We start from the raw sequence: 7,833 nt of genomic DNA, 5'->3' as shown, positions 1-7,833 counted from the left end.
AGGAAGGGAAGCAGGCTCCCTACCAAGCAGAGAGCCCGATGCGGGGCTCGATCCCAGGACCCGAGCGGAAGGCAGAGGCTTCAACCCACTGAGCCATCCAGGCGCCCCCCCCAACTTTCTTTTTTTATGTGGCATTTCCCCCTTCCTTTTTTTTTTTTTTGTTTGCTTTTTTGCTGGGCTTCCCATAGCACAAACTTTCCCCCTATATTTATTTTATTTTTTAAAAAGATTTTATTTATTTATTTGGCAGAGAGAAAGATCACAAGTAGGCAGAGAGGCAGGCAGAGAGAGGGGGAAGCAGGCTCCCTGCTGAGCAGAGAGCCTGATGCAGGGCTCAATTCCAGGACCCTGAGATCATGACCTGAGCGGAAAGCAGAGGCTTAACCCACTGAGCCACCCAGGCACCCCAAACTTTTCCCCTTTAAAGTGTACAATTCTTTTTTTTTTTTTTTTTTAAAGATTTTGTTTATTTATTTGACAGACAGAGATCACAAGTAGGCAGAGAAGCAGGCAGAGAGAGAGAGAGGAGGAAGCAGGCTCCCTGCTGAGCAGAGAGCCCGATGTGGGGCTCGATCCCAGGACCCCGAGATCGTGACCTGAGCGGAAAGCAGAGGCTTAACCCACTGAGCCACCCAGGCACCCCAAACTTTTCCCCTTTAAAGTGTACAATTCAGTGGTTTTCAGTGTATCGTTGTCACTAGCTAATTCTAGAACATTTTCATCATGCCGGAAACAGTCACTCTCCATTCTCTCCCTCCTCCCAGACTCTGGAAACTACTAATCTCCTTTCTGTCCCCATGGATTTACTTATTCTAGACATTTCATAGGTTTGGATTCACATAATATGTGGCCTTTTGTGTCGGCTTCTTTTACTTAGCATAATGTTTTCAAGGTGCATCCACGCTGTAACATGAATTAGTGGTTGGACCATAAATTATTTGCTCACCATACACATAGCTGTGAATATGTAGCTGTTGCGTTGCGGATGTTCCCCTGGGGCCGAAGAGGACCTGGAGGTGTTGGAGGAGCCAGGCTGAGAGTCTCTTGCTGGAGGAGCCGCTCTGTTGACTCAAGGTAAAGAAACACGGATCGTGGATAAATCAGAGACATGACCTCATTTAGGATTTTAGACTCTTGAGTTGGCATTTTTATTGGCTTTGAGGTCCTTGACTCCCTGATAGTAGGGAGTAGACAATAGTCTAATCTATAGCCAGGTTTTTGGACAAAAAGACCTTAATGAATTAAAAAATGAACCAGGGGAGAAACGAACAGCAGGCTCTCGCTTTGAGTGCTTTGCTTGGCCACTGGTTTTGCGTGGTATCGACTGGGTGCCTCCATTTCTCGTCTCTGTGAAATGAGCACAGTGATAAGAAGGAAAATCCCAACGCTATTAGGTTTTAAGACATTTCCCAGAATCTTCTAGTGTTTTCAGGGCTGTTCTGTAGATGTATCATGCTAAGATCCACACGGGCAGGGCGGGCTGGACTTTTTGAGAAGGATATATAGCTCACAACTGTGAGCTATCTCTTCTGCAATACTGGACACAGGGTCCTATACATGTAGGGGCCCCGTGTGTACTGGAAGGCAGGCACGGGAGAGCTAAGCAAGTAATATTTATTAGTGTGTGGAAGTGTTTCCTCATCTTTGGGAGACTGATTTGCACCAAGACTCGGAGGTCGGGGTTAGGGGCCCCTTAGTTCCACCTGAGGTGCCCGTGAGAAACCATCTTGAGGGGCCACTGGTCTACCTCGCAGGAGGCAGGCCACCGAGCAGCAGGGCCTGTGAGTTGGCAGAACCGGGGAGGCTGTCCTCAGGGGAAAACTGAGGAGGGCAGGGCGTGCTAGCCAGGCCTGCTGAGCTGAAAGCAGCAGACGGGTAATTTCCAAATGACCATTTCAAAGGAAGGTTGAATTTCTCCGAGATAAGAGGGAGAGCAGAGAGCACGCCTATATCTCTAACCCCCTGAGCGCGCGGCCGTGATAACAGCTGTGGGGTTGGAAACCTAATGCTGATGAAAGAGTTAAAGGATGGCCGTGGGCAGCTATCGGTGACACCGCTAGGAATTGAGCATGCTCCCGGAGCGCGGCTGCGGACTGGTGTTACTCCATGAATAGAGGCCACTCTCAGGGAGTTTTTCCTGGAACAGAATGGGGTCAGGGAGCCGCTTGGGGAACAATGGTTGCCACCGACTAGCTGAATTTCTTACAATCACACACCATACCCCCTGATCAAATAGCTCCTTTGTCCAGCTGATATAAAAACATGTCATACAATGATGATTTGGAAGAATGACACGGGTTTGCCTTTCACAGAGATCAGAAGGGCTTGTTGTGCAGCAGGGGGAAAAACATCAGAGTCAAGGAAAACCTGGAGAATAAAAGGAGCAAATGGAAACAGACAGCAACAATAAGAAAGGGCTGGGTTGCTCGAAAGGCAGACAAGGGCTTGGTTACCAGCAGGGAGACCCGAGCACTCAGGCAGCTCCGAGGAGGGAAGAGCCCGCTGGTTGCCTGTAGCCGGCTTCGCAGCGCCCCCTTGAAACTCTTGGGAAACTCAAAGAATTAAAAAAACACCGCTTGGAAGAAGAGGCGGTGGAAGGTGGCTGGTGGATGTACGGCTGTGTGCCCAGACCACAGGGAAAGCAGAGGGACCTGAGAGATTATCCTGCCTGCACTGTTATTTACAGATGGGGAACCAGATCTGGGGAGGGATGGTGGCTTAGTCATTTACTTGGGTTGTCTAGACTTAGGACTCGCTGTGAAGCGGCTTCTCCTATTTCTCTGACTTTGAAGATGGAAATGTAGGAGCTTCTCAGGCATTCACCATTCACAGAATGGAACAGACAAGCTTTAGGAGTTGAATTGGGACTCCTGCCTACAGCAGTGATTTCTTATGTGATGGAACTCAGGCAGGGCATGCATTTCTGTGTGCCTCTATTTCCCTATCAACAAAAGGAGGGCATTCCTGAAGTCAGTGGCCATTAGTTCAGCCACCATTTGCTAAATGCTGTCTGTACATCTCACTCTAGATGAGGGCACTAGAGAGAGAAGGAACGGAGAACCTCATTAAAAGATAAGCCACAGTCACTGGACCCGGTTAGGCAAATGTTGTCTAGATAGACAGTGTGGACACCAAACACTGCCTCTCAGCTGAGACCTGTAATTGAGGTGGGCAGGTTTCCTGTCTGTTTAGGGTAGGTCAGACTGAGACTTTGTTGTTCAAAGAAAGAAGGCTCATATAGCAAGATTCCTGCAGCTCCCAGTCATCAAGTGGGTTTACAAAGAAAATGACAATTGTCAATGTCACTAATTAGCATTCGTCTTCAGTACAGCAACTGTAAGTGGATCTGAAGCCTTTATATTAGATTTCCCTAGAACTATGCGGGGTTAAAAAGCAGGAGTATTTTGTGTTAATATATTCTCTTTCATTCCCAGGTCCTGAAATCCTTTACCAACAGATAGCTGGCTCTCAACGCTACCCCTGTGGGGAAGGTGGCGAGGGCCACTCACCCCGTTCCCCAGCTGGGAGGCCTGGGTGACAGAAGGGTTCAAACCTCTGCAGTGGGGGATGGAAACCAAGACTGTCACCCTCTCATTCACTGTTCCAGCTTTGGACTACAGAGGAAGGCAGTGGAAAGCACAACTGGAGGTTAAATAGTGGGCCTGATCAACTTCTGTTACAGAAAAGCAGAAGTGCTTTTCTGAATTTTAAAAAATTTATTGGATTTGGATTTTTTAAATTGGATTTGTTTAACTAGATGATACATATACCTGGTTCCTCAGAAGGTACAAAGGAGTAGAAAGTAAGTCCCCCCATAACCTTTGTTTCTAGCACACCTTATCCCATCCTAGAGAAGACCAGTGACCAGTTTCTTTTCTTTTCTTTTTTTTTTTTTTTTTACTGAGAACCTCATGTAGAACTTGTATATATGTGTGTTCTCATTAAAAAAAAAAAAAAGATTTTATTTATTTATTTGACACAGAGAGAGAGATCACAAGTAGGCAGAGAGACGGGCAGAGAGAGGGAGAAACAGGTTCCCTGCCAAGCAGAGAGCCTGATGCAGGGCTCCATCCCAGGACCCTGAGACCATGACCTGAGCTGAAGTCAGAGGCTTAACCCTCTCAGCCACCCAGGTGCCCCCAGTGACCAGGTTCTTATGAGCTATTCTGTGTCTTCATAAACTTACAGATAAAATATTTTTCCTTTCTCACACATAATATATATATAAACAAACTATTCTGCACATAAAGACCACTAAAAGACCATTTAAATGAATATGAAACTACCAGATAATCGGGGCTATGTGAATTCACTATGTGATTCACTTTCATAGGGTCCTGGGGAGGAGACCCAGCGCTCTTAAACTAGGCTGCTGGCTTTCTGGGCTCGGCTCTGGAGAAAGGTACATATAACACCAGAGATGAGTACATGAGTTCCTCTGCACTCCTTAGAGAAAACTGCCCCCAAATGTGGGTAGTTGTGGTCTCACAGTGGTTTTCCTCATAAACAATGGGAAGTCAGCTCAAGTTGGAAAATAAGGGGTCAGGCCTGCCCCAGAAGGTTCTCCTAGCAGAATCTCTTCCCTCAGGTAGGAACTGAGAGCCCTTTGATGTGATGCATTCTGTGGGCGGTGGGGGGGGGGGGGGTAGGGCTGATATTTTGAGTGCTCATTGTGTCAGGCTTTTAAAAGTGATAAGCACTTTCTACATGTTTTGTTGCTTAATCCTCATCATTTTGTCATTTTATCGCCTCCGTTGTACCTCTGAGGAAATGGAGATTTAACTAGTACACGGCAGAGCTAGGAAAACGTGACCTTAAGTCTGGGTTCTACCTTCCCACTTACTGCCGTGGGGTTCTGACCAATCTCTCTGTACCTGAACAATCAAATCCAAACTCCTCAGCTGGGCTTCGAAGAGCCTCTCCCATCTGTACACAGTTCTTTCCCAGGTTTATCTCTTCTTGCTGTTTTGTCATGCTCTGCTTGCTTGAGTCACACCAGATCACTTGTTGTTACCAGGCCTCGACTTCATCTAGGCCTTTGCTCAGGCCAGTCCTTCCACATGGAATCCTCTCACCACTCTGCCTGGCAACCTGCCAATGTGATTTTTCTAAAACTCAGTCTGTCTTACTTCACTGCTTAAAACCTCCCCGTGTCTTCTCACTACCTAATGTGATCAAGGCCAATGTCTTAACTTTAAACAGAAGATCTTTATATTCTGGGTCCAATTGACATTTAGGCTCACCTTTCCCACTTTCACCTTCTACTTAAAGCTCCACGCCCATGATTTGCTTATGTTCCCTAAACATTTTGGCCACTCTGTTCCAGGTCTTTGCATATCAAATATTCTTCCCATCTTCCCCTTTACTTGGCTAATTCCTATTTGTCCTTCTGATCATTGCTTGGGCCTTTTTTGTCTCCTTCCAAGAACTCTGTCTCCTGTCTCCCATAAAACATAAAACATATGTGTTACGTTTAAAGAATTTTTTTAATTTTTTAAATTTTTAAAGACTTTATTTATTTATTTGACAGAGAGAGACAGCCAGAGAGGGAACACAAGCTGGGGGAGAAGCAGGCAGAGAGAGAAGCAGGCTCTATTGAGCAGGGAGCCTGATGTGGGGCTCGATCCCCAAACTCTGGGATCATGAACTGAGCCAAAGGCAGATGCTTCATGACTGAGCCACGCAGGTGCCCCAAAAGATATGTTTTAAAATATCTTTTTCTTATACTGAGCTCCTCAAGGCCAGTTAATGTCTGGTTCCTCAAAGCCTCACATGAGGCTCGGCACCCAGGCTCTCTCAAGAAGGAAGTGATGGGGACGCCTGGGTGGCTCAGTGGGTTAAGCCTCTGCCTTCAGCTTAGGTCATGATCTCAGGGTCCTGGGATCGAGCCCCACATCTCTGCCCGGCGGGGAGCCTGCTTCCCCCTCTCTCTCTGCCTGCCTCTCTGCCTACTTGTGATCTCTCTGTCAAATAAATAAATAAAAATCTAAAAAAAAAAAAAAAAAGAAGGAAGTGATGATTGGAAGAACTGATGAATGGTTGGAAGGATGAGCTAGAATTCAGTGTCCCTAAGTGGGGCCTGGGTACACTGTCTGACCTTAGACCCTTCCTTTTTTGCCAGCTGCTCCCTGATAGTCTTGCAATTACTCCTATTATTTCGAACCTCTTCGCTGCAATGTGACCTTGTTTATGTGAGTTTACCTCTTTGAGACTCAGTTTCCTCAAATGTAACATAAGAAGGTAGGAGCATATGATCCTTACAGTCCCTTCCAGATCAAATGTTATGTGAATCCATGCTGCTTGCAGAGGAGAAGGAATTTTCCAAGCACTTTGTGCCTGAGTGTGGGGAGAACACCAGAGCTACTGGTGGTTGCACGAGATTGTCAGAGACTCTGGCTTAACTCTTTAACTCAGGGGTTGGCAAACTCTGGCTGATGGGCCAAATCTCTTTCACTGCCTGATTTCATACGGCCTACAAACTAAGAATGTTTTTTACATTTTTATTTTTATTTTTTAAAGATTTTATTTATTTATTTAAGAGAGAGGCAGTGAGAGAGAGCATGAGCGAGGAGAAGGTCAGAGGGAGAAGTAGACTCCCCATGGAGCTGGGAGCCCAATGCAGGACTCAATCCTGGGACTCCAGGATCATGACCTGAGTTGAAGGCAATCGTCCAACCAACTGAGCCACCCAGGTGCCCTGTTTTTTACATTTTTAAATGCTTGGGGAAAAATAAAAAGAAGACTATTTCATGACGTGAAAATTATGTGGGATTCAAATTTTAGCATCTGTAAATAAGGTTGTATTGGAACGCATCTTTGACTATTTGTTTACTCATTGTCTACAGCTGCTTTCATACAACAACAGCAGGGTTGAGTAGTTGCAGCAGAGGTTGTATGGCCCTTGAGTCCTAAAATATTTACCATCTGGCCTTTTACAGAAAACATTTGCCAACTCCTGTGCTGACTCAAGAATTCTCAATGGCTTTCCACTCATCTCTAACAGCTCTGTCCAGTAGCAATGTAATATTCCATGTGCTATGCTCTCTTCCTCTTAGACCTTCCCTTCAAGAGACTGAACCCCAGGATGCTAACAGAAACCCAGGAAGGAAAGGAAAAATCTGCCCTTCTTAGTCCACAATGTTTAAGATCAAACACAGGACCTGTTCAGATTTTTAGAGGAAAAAAGAAGATAAAGACTTTTTAAAATCATTACCTTCGTAATAAAATACATCTTTTTAAAAAAAGATTTTATTTTTATTTATTTATTTGATAGAAAGAGATCACAAGTAGGCAGAGAGGCAGGCAGAAAGAGAGAGAGAGAGGAGGAAGCAGGCTCCCTGCCGAGCACAGAGCCTGAGCAGGACTCGATCCCAGGATCCTGAGATCATGACCTGAGCCGAAGGCAGAGGCTTAACCCATTGAGCCACCCAGGTGCCCCATCTTTTTTTTTTTTTTTTTTAAACCCAAACCCCACAAACCACAACATGGCCCAAGGGGAAGACTTTGGATCAGACTGTTGATGACTCGAGAATAGTGTACTGGGGGAGCCCATTTGGTTCACGGATAAACTGAACATGGCAACCCAGCCTCAGCTTAGAAATCCCCACAGCACAGGTCAGAAGGCAAGTTCCAACTTGCCTCCATCAGACTCTCCTGCCGAGCTGCTTAGCCAGTCACCAGCTCCATGGCAGTGACCCCCATGCTCCATGCTTTCACAGCAAGAGAAAACAAACCACAAATTCCTACTAAACTCCAACCCTTGTTCTTTCAGCTTTTAGGATTATGCTCCAGGTGATAAATTTTTTTTAAGGTTTATTTATGTATTTATTTATT

The sequence above is a fragment of the Mustela erminea genome, chromosome 14, assembly GCF_009829155.1.
Source record: "Mustela erminea isolate mMusErm1 chromosome 14, mMusErm1.Pri, whole genome shotgun sequence".
Classification (NCBI taxonomy): Eukaryota; Metazoa; Chordata; class Mammalia; order Carnivora; family Mustelidae; genus Mustela; species Mustela erminea.
Note: the sequence above shows the minus strand (reverse complement) of the source record.